At 40.6% G+C, this 17,584-nt stretch overlaps 1 protein-coding gene and 1 long non-coding RNA gene across 2 annotated transcripts in view; both read right to left on the minus strand.

The window, feature by feature from the left end:
• Positions 1-17,584, minus strand: part of LOC143437290 (uncharacterized) — a 362,341-nt gene that overhangs the window by 14,825 nt on the left and 329,932 nt on the right. The window lies entirely within an intron of this gene.
• Positions 1,663-4,750, minus strand: LOC143437393 (uncharacterized). Its single transcript, XR_013106888.1, has 2 exons — positions 3,923-4,750; positions 1,663-1,767 (listed from the first exon to the last, which is right to left on the minus strand). It is a non-coding gene; the product is annotated as an uncharacterized LOC143437393 (long non-coding RNA).

Consider the following 17,584-nt stretch of genomic DNA (forward strand, 5'->3'; position numbering starts at 1 on the left):
CACTGATATGGAATTTATTTTATACAAATTTAGGGTTTTCACTGGCATAAGTTTCTTATTAATACAAAAGTGGGATTAATATATTACTCTCATGTAGGCATTGTACCTATATATCTTATTTAGAAATACAAGGCTTAGACCCAGTCCTTTTTAATCAAGAAAAATTACTGGAAAGGAATTAACAGACAACTGTTCAGATTGCCTTACATAGTTGATTTTCAAAAACGTCAGAAATCCATAGAATTGACATTACAAACATTCTTATATAAACATTTATTTTATTGGAGACCTATCTGATCCTGACAGCTTCCCAGTCTTGGATTCTAAGAAGAAATTGAGCATCTTTGGAGTTACACCAGTTGTGGTGTGACAGCCACTAGGCAAGAATTGCCTCTTTTCATCTACAGATGAAAAAGTGTGCAAAAAAGAAACACACTTGCAGAATAGTCGACTGATTATATCTGCCAAGACAGAGTAATCAGCCCTTAGTAATTCTGCATTACTAGGTCTGTCAGACGATTCCTGGGCCAAAAGGCTGAAGACCAGATGCTCCAACGTTTTGAAATAAGGAACTGTCTAGATGTTCAGTGGTCTATTTAAATTGGTTGAGTTTAGAAGCCACGCTTTGTGCTTCCCGTATCTTTATTTAACTGAGTCATTCTGGATTTCTGATGGGGTTGAAGATTTATAATCTCATAGCCAACCCAGGCTATTTACTTTGAGAGGATGGTTTTCAGATGCTATTCATTCTGAAGACAGGATATAAGCCAGGTTCAGAACTAAGTTTTTTAATTGAGAGAAATGGCAAAGGTTCTATTTAGTTAACAAAAATGATAGACTGGGACTTAGGTTTATCTTGTACTTTAACAATCACAAAATGGTAATATAGTTAGTGTTCAATTAATATGTGAAAAGAAAAAAATTTTTTTTTATTATTGGACAAAAAGGGGGAAATGTGGTGGATAGCCCTAGCCTCTTGTTCTCATGGTAACTCCACTCCTGGGAAGGGCTGCGAAGGAGTGAATCTTGTAAACCTTCTGTCCAATCAGATTTGTTAAATAAAGGCTACAGCCAGTGATTGGGCAGTGGAAGAGGAGTGGGAGGAGCCAGAGGAGAAAGAGAGGAAGACCAGGGTGTAGTTGAGGGAAGAAGCGGCAGAGTTGGCAGTTGGTCGAGGCGGAGGGCAGTTGGTGGAGAGAGGGAAGACGAAGAAGACCTTGACCTAGGAAACCGCAAGTTGTTAAGAGCTCTCTTAGGCGGGGAAATAGTGTAGTTTAATGGTAAATCTGCCCAATCTAGGCAATCAGCATTCATTTGATATTTATTGACTTGTGTCTTTATTCTATGGACTCCACATGGGCAAGAGATTTACCGCAACATAAATATGTCTGTAATATATATAAATGTTTGTAATATATATAAATGTCTGTAATATATATAAGTATGTCTGTAATATATATATATGTTTATAATATATATAAATGTGTCTGTAATATATATAAATATGTATATAATAAACAAAAATTCAGATATGTGTATAAATTCGCAGGACCCCCCCCTGAAATAATAACTAATTATTATTAATCAATAATTTCCAGTGCTTTCTTTTTCCGCCTGCCTTGGACAACCACGTCCACCAGGGTCTCAGGGCCTCACCTCGTCCCTTATGGATTTGTCTCTGTCTTGTGTTGGCTGGGAAATAAATCATCGGAAAATCGATAGAGATGATGAAGCCGTGTCTCCGAATTCATCAATCAGATGCATCAACTATAAAATATAAAACATAAAATATAAAAATAAAATATAAAATACATCGAATATAAATTCTAAAATATAGAATTAAAAATTAAATTAAACTACAATGGAAAAAATATTAAATATAAAACATTGATAATAATTATAAGGTAAATGTAAATACAAAATATAAAATAAAAATAAAATAAAACGATACATAAAATTCGGTAATATACAATTTAAAATACAAAATTAAAAAAGTAAATTAAAATGGAAAATAATATAAAATACAAACTAAAACATACAATATAATATTAATATTAATATGAAATAAATATAAAATATAAAATGAAATAAAACAAAATTTAAAATTTCAAATATATGTAAAATGTAAAACGTAAATATAAAATATGAAATAAAATAAAATATAAAATAACTCAAATATAAAATATAAAATGAAAAAATAAAGAAAACAAAATATTGAATAGAAACTATGAAATAAATGTAAATATATAAAAATTATAAATTAAAATATATAATAAATACAAAATGTAACTTATAAACCATAAGTATAAAATATAATATAAATATAATGAAAATAAAATAAAAAGTAAATAAAATGTAAAATACATCAAATATAAAATATAAAATTAAAAAATGAAAGCAAAATAAAATATGAAATAATATAAAATATGAAAGATAACATAAAAATAAAATATAAAATATAAAACATAATATATAAAGTGTAAAATAAAATTTAAATATATAATAAAATATAAGATGCAAACTATAAATATAGTATATATGTAAATGTAAATAAAAACACAATTTAAAACATAAAATAAAATAGAAAACAGAAAATAAAAAACTAAAATTAAAGTAATATATAAAAAAATATAAAATATAAGATTATAAAATACAAAATATAAATTATATATATAATATATTATATATATAATAAGAAGTAAATATTAAATAAAATAGGAAATAAACTAATATTTAAAATATACAATAAAATATAAAATATAAAATATAAAACATAAATATAAAATATTAAATAAAAAATACAAAATACATCAAATATAAAATATAAAATAAAAAAATAAAGTAAAATATGAATTTAAATATAAAATATAAAACATTATATACATAAAATATAACGTAAATATAAAATATAAAATAAAAAATAAATATAAATTAAGACAAAATATAAAAGAAATAAATGTAATCTTTAAAATATATAATAAAATATAAAGTATAAATGTGAAACAAGTATGAAACATACTATGAATATAAATATAAAATCTAAATAAAATATAAAATACATTAAATATAAAATATAAAACATAAAAATAAAAGTAAATCATTTTAAAATGATGCAAAATATGAAATCAAATACAAAAGATAAAATAAAATAAATTAAAGATTTAAAATAAAAATCTGATCGGACTTTTAATTCTAAACCGGGCTGTGTAAGAGAAATAAAATTGTTAAATATTATACTACACGCGTCACTTCCTGTCTGACGCTGTTATTGATAATAATAATAATAATTTGTCTCTCTATAGCTTGTTTTATATTTTATTTTATTTATTTGTTATGTTTATGTTATATTTTATATTTTATTTTATATTTTTATTTCGTTTACTTAGTTTTATATTTATACTTTATTTTATTCCATTTTTATTTACTTTACTACATTTTTATTCGTTATATTTTATATTTTTATCTTAGATTTTTTCCGTATTTAATATTTTATTTTATATTTTTATTCATTTTAATTCATATTTTATACTTTGCATTTTACTTAATTATAATTTTATTTTCGTATTTTGTTGCACATTTTATATTTATATTTATATTAGGATCCTCCCAAGTTGACTATTGATTTGCATTGATTGCTGTTGTCAATTATGGATCAGTATTGGTTATTAATTATCGATAATTGATTATCGATTATTGATCGGTATTGCGTACGGATTGGCAGTAGCGGCTGGTTATCGATCATTGGTTATCATGGTTACTGATCATTTTTAGCATCGATTATTCGTCATTGATTAGTATTGATTACCGAGTATCACGATTACTGACCATCATCCCATCACCGTCATGCCCCTGCCTCTGCCTCCCGAGTGCTGGAACAAAGACCTGCGCCACGATTTATTGATTGGTTACTGTTTATTGATACCTAATTAGTATCGACAGAGCCGGGGCCGCCGCGGGGAATCACGGGATCAATCGCTGCCGCCGCCGCCGGAAGATCCCGTCGCCGGCTGTGACGTCACAGGGAGCGCGACCGCTCTCGGGGCCACAGCGGCGGCGATCCCGGTGTGTCCGCTGACAGGACGCGGTCGGGTTAGCAGGACTCAGTCGCGTTCCCTGTGACGTCAGCAGCCCGCGAAGGGGTCGGCAGGCGCCGCGGGGCATCACGGGATCGCGCGACACCGACATTGACCTCGGGGAATCGCGCGGCCGCTGACGTGCGCCGGAGCGGGTCCTCGTCGCCGGCTGTGACGTCACAGACTGCGCGACGCTGTCGGCTGGAACCGCGGGGAATCACAGGATCGATCGGCGCCGCCATCGCCGCCGCTGCCGCCTGTTTTTTGTGGAGACGCCGCCGTGCGCCTGCGCGGGTCCTGGTCGCCGGCTGTGACGTCACGGAGACCGCGACGGAAACGCGGGGTGATGGACGCGGGTCGCGGACACTCCCGGTTACAGGAAACAGCGTCCGGTGCGAGCCGCGTCTGCTTCCGCCCCGCAGGGTCAGAGGCGAGCGCGACCGGAAGTGCTCTCGCGGGCTCGCGAGAACCGGAAGAGGCACCGAGTCTCCGGACTGAAAGGCCTTCACTGCTATTCCGGAGCAGCAGCCCCGCCCTCCCCGGAAGCGGAAGTGCGTCACAGAGGCCCTTGGCAGTGGCGGCGGCGGCGGAGACACAGATCAGAGGTCGGCGGCTCAGATGGACGCGGTGGGCGGGGCGTAGCGACGGTGAGCCCAGGCCCCGCCCACCCCGAGGCCTCGCGGATCCGGTTCTATCCGGCTTCGTGTCTCCCGCAGCTCTGAACTGGGCCGAGGCCACAGAGGGAACGCGGCGCCCAAGGGATACATGGCGCCCGGGGCGGGGCCAGGGCGGGGAGGGGCGGGGCCAGGGCGGGGGAATCCTGGTCTGTATTTACAATTGCTGATTTCCAGTCTGACTGTGGGCGGGGCTTAGGTAATGGCCTGTGATGTCAGTGTGGGAGGAGCCAGTCACAAAAATAATCTTATAGTTGGGGTCACACAACACAAGGAACTGTATTAAAGGGATGCAGCATTAGGAAGGTTGAAACCCAGTTCTCTAGCTTAATATCTGATATCAGAGGGCTTAGATGGCTCCATCCCTCCATCTTTTCTGCCTGCAGAATATGTCTCTAACAGGCTGGTTCCACTCCATGTAAGCCAATCTCCCTGACAGACGTCTCACAGCTTTGGTGCCTCCAACACCTCGGAGTCTGTAGAGCAACCCAGGCTTCACTTCATCTCTCAGGATCTTCATGCAGGGACTCAGGATTAGGGTTGAGGTCCTTTGTGTACATGCTTGTGATTTCCCTGAGAAAGGATCTGATGTTCCTTCAATGTGTAGTCCTTGTCCTGGAACTCACTCTGTAGAGCAAGCTGGCCTGAAACTCAGAAATCCCCCTGCCTCTGCCTCCCAAGTGCTGGGATTAAAGGCATGCACCACCACTGCCTGGCTAGATCATACTGTTTATAATTACAAGTTTTGCTGGTAAATGTTACTTTAGAGTGGATCCTAGTACAGTTTTTAGTGTTAGTCTCTAGAATATGCAAAATTTTCTTCAATGTATCTTGGCAAATTTAATTTCTTAGACTTTGGTCACATATACTCTAAGGAGTTAAGAATGTTAAAAAAAAACAAAATCAATGCTTTTTAAATCACTAGTTAAAAAACTCCTTTCTATAGCACCTTACTCACATGGGAGGAAGTGAAGGAGGAAAAGATTGCAGTAATTACTATATTAATTCTTATTATTTGGTCTTATCATTTGATGTCTTTGTTTTCCTCTGGTGTTTGGTTTAAGACCTAGTGGTCCTTTCTGATTCTTTTATTAGTAGGGAGGGGCTGACTGCACAAAGACCCCTGGCTTTTGTGGTTTTGAGCCCTCTGGGTCTTTTGTCTGGGCTATAGCCTGCAGCATGTGTATTGATCACCTGGGTACAGCCCAGTGCAGCATCCCTCCAAGATAGAGCCAAGTACAGCAGGGGAACCATGTCATGTTATCACCTCTAGGGTGGGGTGGGGCAAGTGAAGGTGAAGTCTCCCTAGTTAGAGTCACTATCCCCTCTCTCTGCACAGCCACAGCCATCTGAGTCTGTCAGTGCCTCCAGTAACTTCTTCTCCTAAGTAGATTTTCTGCTGCCCAGAGGGAGGCAGTAGCACTCCTGTGTTTCCTCAAGGGCTCCCTCCCCCTTGGAGCCCAGGTTGAGGGTTCCAGGGTCAACATCTCTACTCCTAGGAATGGCATCATCCATCTAGCTGTCCCTGTGGAGTGCCTTCCAGAGCCTGAGCTCCTTGTTAGATGCTGGGAGCCTGGTAAAAGTTAGCTCCCACACTGATTCATTGCACAAAAGAGAGATTCGGTCTCTGCTTCCCCCTCCCCCCAACACCCCACAGTCTTTTAGTTTTTATAGTTTGTCATGACCTGGTGGCCCCACATCAGCAATGCAGACTCCTGCATAGCTCAGGGGAGGCTGTCTTCCTTGCAGTGCTTTACAAGAGCATCAAGGGCTGTTTTAGATGTTCCCCTGGCAGGCTTTTCTCCAGTCTTTTCTTTGACCTCGGCTCTGAGAGGACCCATGTGTGACCAAAAGCATTGCTACCTTGCTCTACTGCTGGCAAGAGCAGCGCCCCACTTGAGCTGCCTGCCCCTTGAAGCCTGCCGTCTCGGGATCGTGGAGGCAGGGTTTGTGCAGTTGCAGGAGTTTTTCGGGGCTGCGAGTGGAAGGGGCAGGGAGGGCAGTGCGCCCCGCGGAGGCCAGAGGGCGCTTTCCTACACCTTTCATCTCTGCTACAGTCTCTCTACCGATATGCAGTAGCCATTCCCACGTGGGCAAAACCTTGGTGTGTGTGTGTGTGTGTGTGTGTGTGTGTGTGTGTAAAGGTACCTCTTAAGACCTTGTGCCCCAGGCTAGCCAGGCCTGATGTTCATAGGGGGGTGGAGGCCAGCCTGGTAGTGGCTGCTGTTTCATTTTCTTCCAGCCTTTCCCCCTAGCCCTATCTTCTGGCTTCCTTGGGTTCTTGGTGTCTCCAGTTCTCTTCATCTGCTCGCTGCCCTTGCTGGGGCAAGAGACCAGTGCTTTCCCATTGAGGTATTAGTTCATTCCCAGCCACTGAGCCCGCAACATTTAGCAGGGCTCTGGCACACAAGTTTAGGCACACAAGCAGATCGCTAATGCTAGTAAAGACATTGTGTCATTGGGGAAGGGGGTAGCTCCCCTACCAGAGCCAGACACACCTTGACCCTATTGGTCTGATGCAATTTAGGGGGTGGGGCCCAGAGACTGGTGAAGGGGCTCTAGGCAATTTCAGAGTCAGGGATGGGATTTAGCAGGGCGAGCCCAGTGGTTGCAGCTGCAGCGGTTCCCGAGGCTTTCTGCCCGTGGCCCACCCAGGCAGCCCAGAGCCGGCAGAGTCTCCTCAAAGTCACAGAGCAAGGGAGCCTTGTGCCCACAAGGTGGTGGGGCCTGGGCTGGAAGAGGCGTGGCTGCTGAGCCTGAATCCCAGCGCCCTTTCGCCTCCAGTGCTGCGTCTGGCTGGTGGTGCAGCCGCCTGAGAAAGAGCAGTCAAATTGCAGTCTCTCCAAAGAATCCTAGTTATGCAGGTGAGCCCACTCCCCACGAGTGCTTATAGCAGTGCCGCAGAGCCCTCCAGGGCCAGCGGGCTAAGGCTGGGAGCGGGGCATCATCCCAGAGGGAGTGAACCCCCAGAGTTGGTTGCTCCGCTAGTGACCTGGGGTGCAGAGAGAGGGCGTGTGAAGCTCCAAAGCCCGCTTGCTCAGAACCCGTGCCTGATCAGGGTTCCCTCTCTGTCCCACTCTGGGAGCAATGTCCACCCGCCCCTCGTGCCCACAGGGAAGTAGGCGAGCAACCTTTTCTTTTCTATTTTTTAGTTTCATCCTACCGTTTTTGTTTGCCACACTGCACAAATATTAATTATATAAAGACTCTGGGCATAGATGTTTAGTGCCTTCTGACCAGTGACTGTCACTCAGCAGCCTGGGCTCCTGGCCAGTCTCATGTCGCCACCTGCTGGCCACAGGTGGTATAACGGCCTGTGATGCCTTCAGAATGATTCTAGCTTGGTGTGGGGCAGGGGGGACTCTTTGTAGGCCATGGTCTGTGTCATGCACACAGCATGGATCTGGAATATGTTTACAATAAACCAAATACATTTATCTTTTCTACAAGCATGGCAGCAGTTTGTTGGTGCACCTGCCCTTTCTAGTGTGAGGTTAGAAGTTAGAGATCTTACAACCTGCTCCTAATTAGAACTCTTCCCTGGAAGAGAAGAGAATTTTACTACCCCACTACCTGTTCTAATTACTTAGTATTTTCAGAATTCCTATGACAAACCACAAACTAGAGCAAATCGAGTTTTAAAGACACATTTCTTAAATGTCACTACCACATGACATGCTGAAGGTGGGTGTGGATCTTAGGAAGAATGGGGATTCTAGCAGAAGGTGGATGGTTCCCTGTGTACTTGCCAGTGATTTCTCAGAATTGGACAGATGAGGGGATGGTAGGTGGGTCCTCATGCTGTACTCAGGTGAGCACCTCCTCTAGGCAGGTGACCCTCAGCTTGATGTAAGGTGGAGCAGGTAAAAGTGCTGAAGGAGTGGAGACAGCATGGTAGGAAGGGCTTAGCCCATATTCAAACCTTCCTCACTGGAACCAAAGGAGCATACACATGTCAGCACTGGGGCAGGGGGGGGGGGTCGGGGGGAAGGGAGCAGGGCTCTAAATCCAGATTACTCACCACAACAGCTTGCAGCCAAGTTACACAGCAAGACCTGTCGGGGTGGCCTCCATCACACACATGCACATGCACAAGCACAAGCACACGCACACGCACACACACACACACACACACACACACACATACACGTGCACGCGCACGGGCACACACAAGACACACACTGAAGAGTTTATCACTATCTTCCCCTTGCCTGGATCCCACTCTCACCTGCTCACCTAGCTCCTATCAAAATCCAAGGGCAACTTGCTTAGCTTTGATATCTCTGTAGCTGGTCTCCACTCAGCAATAACCAGCAGGCATGAGATGCTGCAGTGGCCTCACCTAGCGTCTCGGGTACCAGGACACACACATCTTTTTACATGTTATCTACCCATACTTTCCCTGTTTTGAATCAGGTCTACTTTTCTATTGATTTGGGTTTTTTTCATTTTTTTGGGGGGGGCGGTTCATTACTTTTTATGTTTGTGTATTAAATTTGTCAGCAGTTGAATGCAACACCAACACTGTTTATAGCTTCCAGTTTTAAATCTTGTTTGTTTTTATTTGTGGAATCTTTAGATACACAGAAAAACAAAATTGCTGTTTTTTGTTTTTGTTTTTTTTGTTGTTGTTAAATTGGACTTTCTCTGTTTTTTCATGGTGCCCTCACATCCTAATAATTCTACGCTGCCTGCTATCACATGGGCACTCAGGAACTGCTGACTTAAGTGAGGAGGAGCTTTTATGTTTCTCAAAGTTTTTATTCATGTATTTAAGACCTGAATACATGTGGATTATTATTCATGTTTGACACAGGACAGAACTCTGATTTTTACCTCCTGTGTGTTCTAGGTTCATTGATTAGATGTCTTCCTTCTACAGATACACGATACTACCTAGGTTTTCATATGTGCATGGGTCTTTTTTTGTGTGTTACTATAACTTTCAAAGTCTCCATTGCAAGGGAAGTCTCTAGTTTTTCAAGAGAGTTTGGTCCTTCTTGGCCCCTTGTTCTTCTGCATAAGTGCTGGAGTCAGTTTAAATAGTTCTTACCTGAAATCAGTCAGTACCCTTTCCTTGGGATTTTCTTTTTTCTTTTTTCTTTTTTCTTTTTTCTTTTTTTTTTTTTTTTTTTTGGTTTTTCGAGACAGGGTTTCTCTGTGTAGCCCTGGCTGTCCTGGAACTCACTCTGTAGACCAGGCAGGCCTCGAACTCCGAAATCCGTCTGCCTCTGCCTCCCAAGTGCTGGGATTAAAGGCGTGCGCCACCACTGCCAAGCTCCTTGGCATTTTAATTAGCTGTTCTTTAACTGAGTGTGTTTCTCAACTCCGGAGGATTTCATCTCTGTATATATTTGTGAATGTGAATTTTATAAATTATATCCAAGTCTGTCAATCCATTAATAGTTCATATTCCTTTACACACTAAATCATCTTTAATGTCAGGGGTTGTTTGGTGATATTTGAAGGTCTTACCCACCATTTGTTAAGCAAAGACTTCTGAACTTTTCTCCACTTTGCCTAATCCCCAGGTCTTGCCCTACTCTACCTGTACTGAGTACATATGGAAGTCAGAAGAACCTATAGCTACCCCTTGGCATGTTATGGTGATGGAGGGCAATACCATGCCAGTTGATTGGGTTTCATGTGGGTCGCTGCCTGGTCGACTTACCTGCTCCAGTACCTAATGGGAATATCCAGGGCTATCTCATTTAGCCTCTGAGGAGATGATGGCCTGAGGAGGAGGGATTTTTCCTTGGATCACTAGGTTAGCAGGGGTGGAACTGAGATATGAATTCAGTCTGTTGAACCTCAAAAGCCCACATTCTTTCTTTGACTTTGTCCGGGGGGTCATTCTGATGTAACTCTCCTCCCCAATCAGCTTCTAGTTGTGCTTATCTTGGGTCTGTGCTGGACAATGGGTGGTCCTGTAGTGACAGGGGCAGTTTGTACACATGTGGTATGATTCAGTTGACAGGCTGTTTTCTCCTCCAAGCCCCATTTCCAGAAAGTGGGATAAAAAATTGCCACATGTGGTCTTTAGGGACTTTTGTAGTTGTCAGTTGTATGCAGTATAAAATATAAAATGTAAAATATAAAATAAAATGTAAATATAAAATGAAATATAGAACATAAAATAAAATAAAAATAAAATAAATAAAAATATGATAAAATAAAATATAACATACAAAATGTAAAATATAAAATAAAATATAAATATGATAATGACTGTGTCTACATTCTGAGAACATTCTCGGTATAAAGATTTGCAAAAAAAGTACTCCTTTCCTGTCTCCCCACGGCACAACTGCATGTCAATTACCTCAGGACAGCAGGATTTACTATCAGAGCTGTTCAGTCTTTGCTTTTGTGTTTTTGTCTATGACCCCTGCCCCCACTTCTAACATTTACCTACTTGCCTTTTCAAGAGCTTAGGTTTGTCTTACAACTTTATTTTTCTCACTCATAGCAGTTCAGTTCATGTGTGTTGGTTCATAGCTGGACAGTGGGCTACACAGTAGTCATAGGCAGGGACATGGTCTGCTATGAGCCACACCCTTTAAGTAGCTATTTGGACTCATTGGAGGAGAGATTCTTCTGGGGGTAGGTTACCTCTGGACTCAAACTGGCATAACCCTTTAGACAACAGGATCCTCTCAGACATTCTTTTTAGGTCTCATCCTCCAGAGTTGCCTGCATATTCTATCCAGCCACATGCACTTTTTGGTTCTAGAAAGTACCACTGCCTCCACTACTTCATTTCTAGAGCTATTGACTCTGCTGTGCAGGCTGTTGGACTGACTATTACAGCAGGAAGCTGTAACTGTTGTTTATTGTCTTGCCTTTTCTGGGTTGTAGGATCAGTACATGGCTGCCAAGATCCAGATGCTGGAGGAGCAGATCTGCTACACAGGAGGATGGGACACTATCTGAAATATTTAGTGGAACACAGAGGTTGAGTACATTTTACTTTTTTGGTGCCCAATTTTTTTGACTTTATTTTTTTTTAATTTTATATTTTATTTACATTTAAGATGCCATCCCCTTTCCACATTTCCCCTCCCTAGAACACCCATGTCCCATGCCCACCCTTTCCTTTTTGCTTTTATATGATTTTTTTAAAATGTTAATCAAAGGATTTATAAGTTTGGTAATGCTCAATCAGAAGCATAAACCAATACCCAACCTAGATATAAAAACTATCTTTGACTGGTGGAGACATGTGAACATCTGCCTCCATGCCCCCTCTTTCTTTCTCTCGCTCATCACCTAGCTTCTCCTCTTCTTCATCTTCTCTCCTTGCTCCATCTCTTCCTCTCAGTACTCCTTCCCACTTAGCTCCTCCTACATATCACTCTTCCTGTTAAAGTAAAACTTTTCTCTCAAAATACAATTAGAGCATACTTATTCCTAATTGTACCAGTGAGGTACAAGATAGTCTTAATACACAGTCCATCATTTTGTTGACTAGCCAGAACCTCTGTCATCTCTTCTAACTAAAACACTTACTTTTGATCCTGGCTTTTTTGGCTTTAGAATGAATGTCAGCTGAAAACCATCTACTCAGATCTTTTCTCTCAAAGTAAATAGCCAGGATTGGCTATGAGACTATAGGTCTTCAACCCCGACAGAAATCCAGAATGACTGAGTTAACTGAAGTTATGGGAAGCACTAAACATAACTTCTAAAACTTAGCCAATTTATAGAGACCACTGAACACCTGAAAAGCCCCTATACTACCGAACGTTGGAGCATCAAATCTTCAGCCTTCTGGCCCAGAGTCATCTGACAGACCTTAGTGATGCAGGATTATTAAGGGCTGATTACTCTGTCTAGGCAGATATAATCAGTCGACTATTCTGCATGTGTGTCCTTTTCTGGACAGTAATTTGTCTGTAGAAGAAAAGTGGCAATTCTTGCCTAGTGGCTGTCACCATACAACTGGCGTAACTCCAAGGATGCTCAATTTCTTCTTACAATCCATGTCAGGAAGCTATCAGGAGCAGACAGGTCTCTAATCAAAATGAACATTAATATATAAATATTTGTTGCATCAGTTCTATGGACTTCTGATGTTTTGAAAACCAACTATCCATGTAAGGTAACCTGGACTGTTGTCTGTTCACTCCTCTCAGCTATTTCTAAATAAAATATGAAAAACACCCTAACAATAAACTCAAAACCATGAATTTGCTATAGTCCCTTAACTCATAGGTTAACCATCCCAAATCAGTTAAAAAAGTTAAAAAAAGGGCTGGGTCTAGGCCTTGTATTCCTAAGTGTGTTATACAGGCACAATGCTCATGAGAGTATCAATATTCATCTCATTTTTATATTAATAAGAGGCTTGTACCAATGAAAACCTTAAATTTGAAATCAAAGTAAATTTTGTACCATTTAAGAAATTATAACTTCATCTTGATAATAATTATACAGATTTCTACCAATAGGTTATGGCTATGTAATAAGTCCTAGCTAATCCCCCCTGTTCCAACAAAACCACTACTTTTCCCTAGAAAGACAGACCATTATTATCCACATTAGTCCCCAAGCTCACAGAACTTCTTTAAGCTGATTAAGGGCGTTGAGAGTTTAGAAGAGGGGTGGGGGGAAGAGTAAGTTGATAAGCCTCTGACGCTGTGTCTTCACTGAATCCAGCTGGAATTCCAGGACATCAGAGGTTTGGGCAGGTCTGCTCAGTATGCTTGATGAGTAGATACACCAAGGTGTGTATTCTGCAATATACAATTCTCAGAACAAGTTTTAGTATCAAAAAAAAAAAATTTTCCCACCCCCAGGGGGCTGACTTTTTTAAAAGATGTTGGTTTTGAAGACTTTTTTTTCCCACTTGTTAAAATTGGTTGTAGTATTTACGTTTCAGATTTTATCCCCTTAGCCTACTTCCTCCCACCACCCAGAAACCTCCTATCCCATCCCCCTCCTCATGCTTCTGTGAGGCAGTGACCACACCTAACCCCCCTCACTATCCCCTCCCCGCCCTCACATTCCCTCCCCCCACTGTGTGTTTATTTTTTTTATGGGACCAAGAAACTCCTCCCCCACCTATGTCTGACAAGGCCATCCTCCCCTACATATACCTCTGGAGTCTTGGGTCCCTCCCTATGTGTTCCCAGGCTGGTGGTTTAGACCCTGGGGGGCTCTGGTTGTTTGGTATTGTTGCTTTCCACCTGGGGTCAATAACCCTTTCTGCTCCTTCAGTCCTCTCACTAAGTTCTCCATTGGGAAACCCCTGATCATATCAGTGGTTAATTGTGAACATTGTCCTCTGAGTGTGTTAGTCTTTGGCTGACCTCTAAGGAGACAGCTATATCATGTTCCTCACATTATGCACTTCCAGCCATCCACAACAGTGTTTAGATTAGGTGGCTGTACATGGGGTGAATACCCAGGGGCAATGGTCTCCTGATGGCCCCTCCTTCAGTTTCTGTTCCATGTTTTGTTTCCCTATTTGCTCCCTTGAGAATTTTGGTTTCTCATTCTAAGTAGAACTGAGGCATCCCCTCTTGGTCTTCCTTCTTCATGAGCTTCATGTGGTCTGTGGGTTGAGTCTTCGCTAATCCAAGCTTTTGGGCTAACATCCGTGGAGATATGTTTGTGTAACTATCTTCTTTTGGGGTTTTTGGGTTTTCTTGCTTTTTCTAGGTTGTAGTTTCCCTCCTTGTGTTGGAGTTTTCCACCAATTATTCTTTGAAGTGCTGGATTTGTGTTGAGATACTGTGTAAATTTGGATTTGTCATGGAATATTTTGGTTTCTCCATCAATAATGATTGACAGTTTTGCTGGGTATAGTAGTCTGGGCTGGCATTTGTGTTCTCTTAGGGTCTGTATGATATCGGTCCAGGATCTTCTGGCTTTTATGGTCTCTGGTGAGAAGTCTGGTGTAATTCTTATAGGTCTGCCTTTATATGTTACTTTGCCTTTTTCCCTTACTGCTTTTAGTATTTTTTATTTGTTTTGTACATTTGATGTTTTGACTATTATATGGCGGGAATTATTTCTTTTGTGGTCTAAACTATTTGGAGTTCTGTAAGCTTCGTGTATATTTATGTACATCTCTTTCTTTAGCTTAGGGAAGTTTTCCTCTATAATTTTGTTGAGGATATTTACTGGTCCTTTTAGTTGGGAGTCTTCCTCCTCATCTATACCTATTATCCTTAGGTTTGGCCTTCTCATTGTGTCTTGGATTTCCTGTATGTTTTGGGTTAGTAGCTTTTTGTATTTTCCATTTTCTTTGACAGTTGTGTCAATGTTTTCCATGGTATCTTCTTCAAATGAGATTCTCTCTTCCATCTCTTGTATTCTGTTTGTGATACTTGTGTCTATGACTCCTGATCTTTTTTTTATGTTTTCTATCTCTAGGGTATTGTCCCTTTGTGATTTCTTTATTGTTTCTACTTCCATTTTTAGATTCTGCATGGTTCTGTTTAATTCCATTTCCCGTTTGGTTGCATTTTCTTGCAATTCCTTAAGGGATTTTTGTGTTTCCTCTTTAAGGGTTTATATCTGTCTAACAGTGCTCTCCTTAAGTTCTTTGAGAGTGTTATTTATGTCTTTCTTAAAGCCCTCTATCATCATCATGGGAAGTGATTTTAATTCTGATTCCTGCTTTTCTGGTGTTCAGAAAAGGTGTTCTGGTGATGGGGTGTTCAGGGCTTGCTCTGATGGGGGAGCTGGGTTCTGATGATGCCATGTAACTTTGGTTTTTGTTGCTTATGTTCTTGCTCTTGCCTTGTGCCATCTGGCTAACTCTAGTGCTGCCTGTACTTGCTGTCTCTGACTGAAGCCTGTCTTTCTAGTTATCTAGCTTGTGTCTGATCTCCTAGGGGTCCAGATGTCTCTGTGATCTTTTCCAGCTGCACTGATTACAGTGGTACCTCTAGGATGCCTCAGGATATGGTGCCTCCAAGATAGTAGTCCAGCTAGGTGTCTGCTGTTCTGGGTGCAGTGTCTCCTCTAGAATATCTCTGGATATGTTGTCTGAAGCTCTGAGTTCATTTGTTCCTCTGTGGCTCTGGATTGAGTGGACCTTCCAGTATGTCTTAGGTGGAATCCGGGGTCCACACAACAGCAGACCTGGCAGAGGTCTGATCCAGGCCTCAGATCTGAGAACTAGTTTCTAAGACACTGTCCAAGTTAGAGCGCCTGGGATCCCTGCTTCCTCTGGGTTCTTGGAGGTTGGGGACAGGGCTGCCACCCAAGATCTGCTCAGTGCTCTGGCCCAGACTGAAAGGAACCAGTGTTCTGGGCTGGGAGTGACTTCCTGGGTTCTTTTGGTTCCCAGTTACTCCCTGTTTAGGGCGGGCCCTGCTGTCTGCTTACCTAAGATACTGCCTGAGTTCGAGCGCCTGGGATCCCTGCTTCCTCTGGGTTCTTGGAAGATGGGGACAGAGCTGCCACCCAAGATCTGCTCAGTGCTCTGGCCCAGACCAGAAGGACCTAGTGTTATTTACTAAAGTATCAATGTTTACATTATCCAGTCACAGAAGTGACTTGTTTCTGTACTTGAGGTACAAAGTCAAAAATTGAGGTAGAAAGTCAGGCAAATGCTTTATTTCATCACTGATTAATCAGCCTCTTGTAACTCTTTTTGGCCCAGGGTCTTATTATGTAACCCCAGCTAACCTAGAACTGGCTATGTAGACCAAGCTGACTGAACTCACAGATATGGACTCCAGATCCCCCTTCCAAGGGCTGAGATTAGATGTATACAGCACCAGTCCCAGCCGTACTACCTTTTAAATCTCAGGTTCTGTTGCATATTTGTATTTGGTAATTGCGGGTTGCTTATTGTCTACTTAATGGGCATTAATATAATTTACATTTTTAATTTTTAATTTAATTTTAATTTTTATTTTAATTTTACATATGCTTCTTATATAATTTACATTTTTTGCTTCTTAGCATATGTGATTTCTTTTTCCATTCCTTTAAGATTCTCTTTTCTGTGAATTGCCTACTAATTATTTCTGCACTTTTCTTGTACAATTGCCCTTTGCAAAATATTGTTTACAGACACCTAGCTGTGAAGACATTTATTTGTTCATTTTGTAATACTGAATTACTAAATGTAAAGTATTTAGGAAATATTTATGTGCTTAGCAATATGCACACGGGCACACACATAGGCACACACACAGGCACACAGCAAAAACTAGATTCATTGAGGAAATGAATAAAAAGAAAAGAAGGGCAGTATATAGGAGGAAAGGAAAGGGGGAAATGTAATTGTCTGAAAAAACTTTAAAAAGGACAAAAAGAAAGTCCAGCCCTGTGCAGTACAAGCCCCTGCAGAACTGCACTGATCCTCTAATAAGGAGCATAGGTCAACAGAGATTAGGAGCAGGTTGCAGGTAATATGCTGGTTATAAAACATAGTCCATTAGTTTTCACTAATAAATTTGAAGCATCTTACATATATATATATATATATATATATATATATATATATATATTCATGTAATATATGTAGTATATAATATATATAATTTATATATATTTATGTATTATATGTAATATATGTATGTAATATATGTAATATATAATATATATGTGTAATATAATAGTATATATGTATGTAATATATGTATGTGATATATGTAATATATAATATATATGTGAGATATATATATATATATATATATATATATATATATATATATATATAGAGAGAGAGAGAGAGAGAGAGAGAGAGAGAATCTAGACTTGTTTTTACCATAACTGCTGCTCTTTCTATATCACCCCTTTGGTGAGTTTAACAATCAAGAAGGATCCATTGCATAAACACCAAAAAGGAAAGATATCCTCTCAAAGGTGACT

The sequence above is a fragment of the Arvicanthis niloticus genome, chromosome Y (assembly GCF_011762505.2).
Source record: "Arvicanthis niloticus isolate mArvNil1 chromosome Y, mArvNil1.pat.X, whole genome shotgun sequence".
Lineage (NCBI taxonomy): Eukaryota > Metazoa > Chordata > Mammalia > Rodentia > Muridae > Arvicanthis > Arvicanthis niloticus.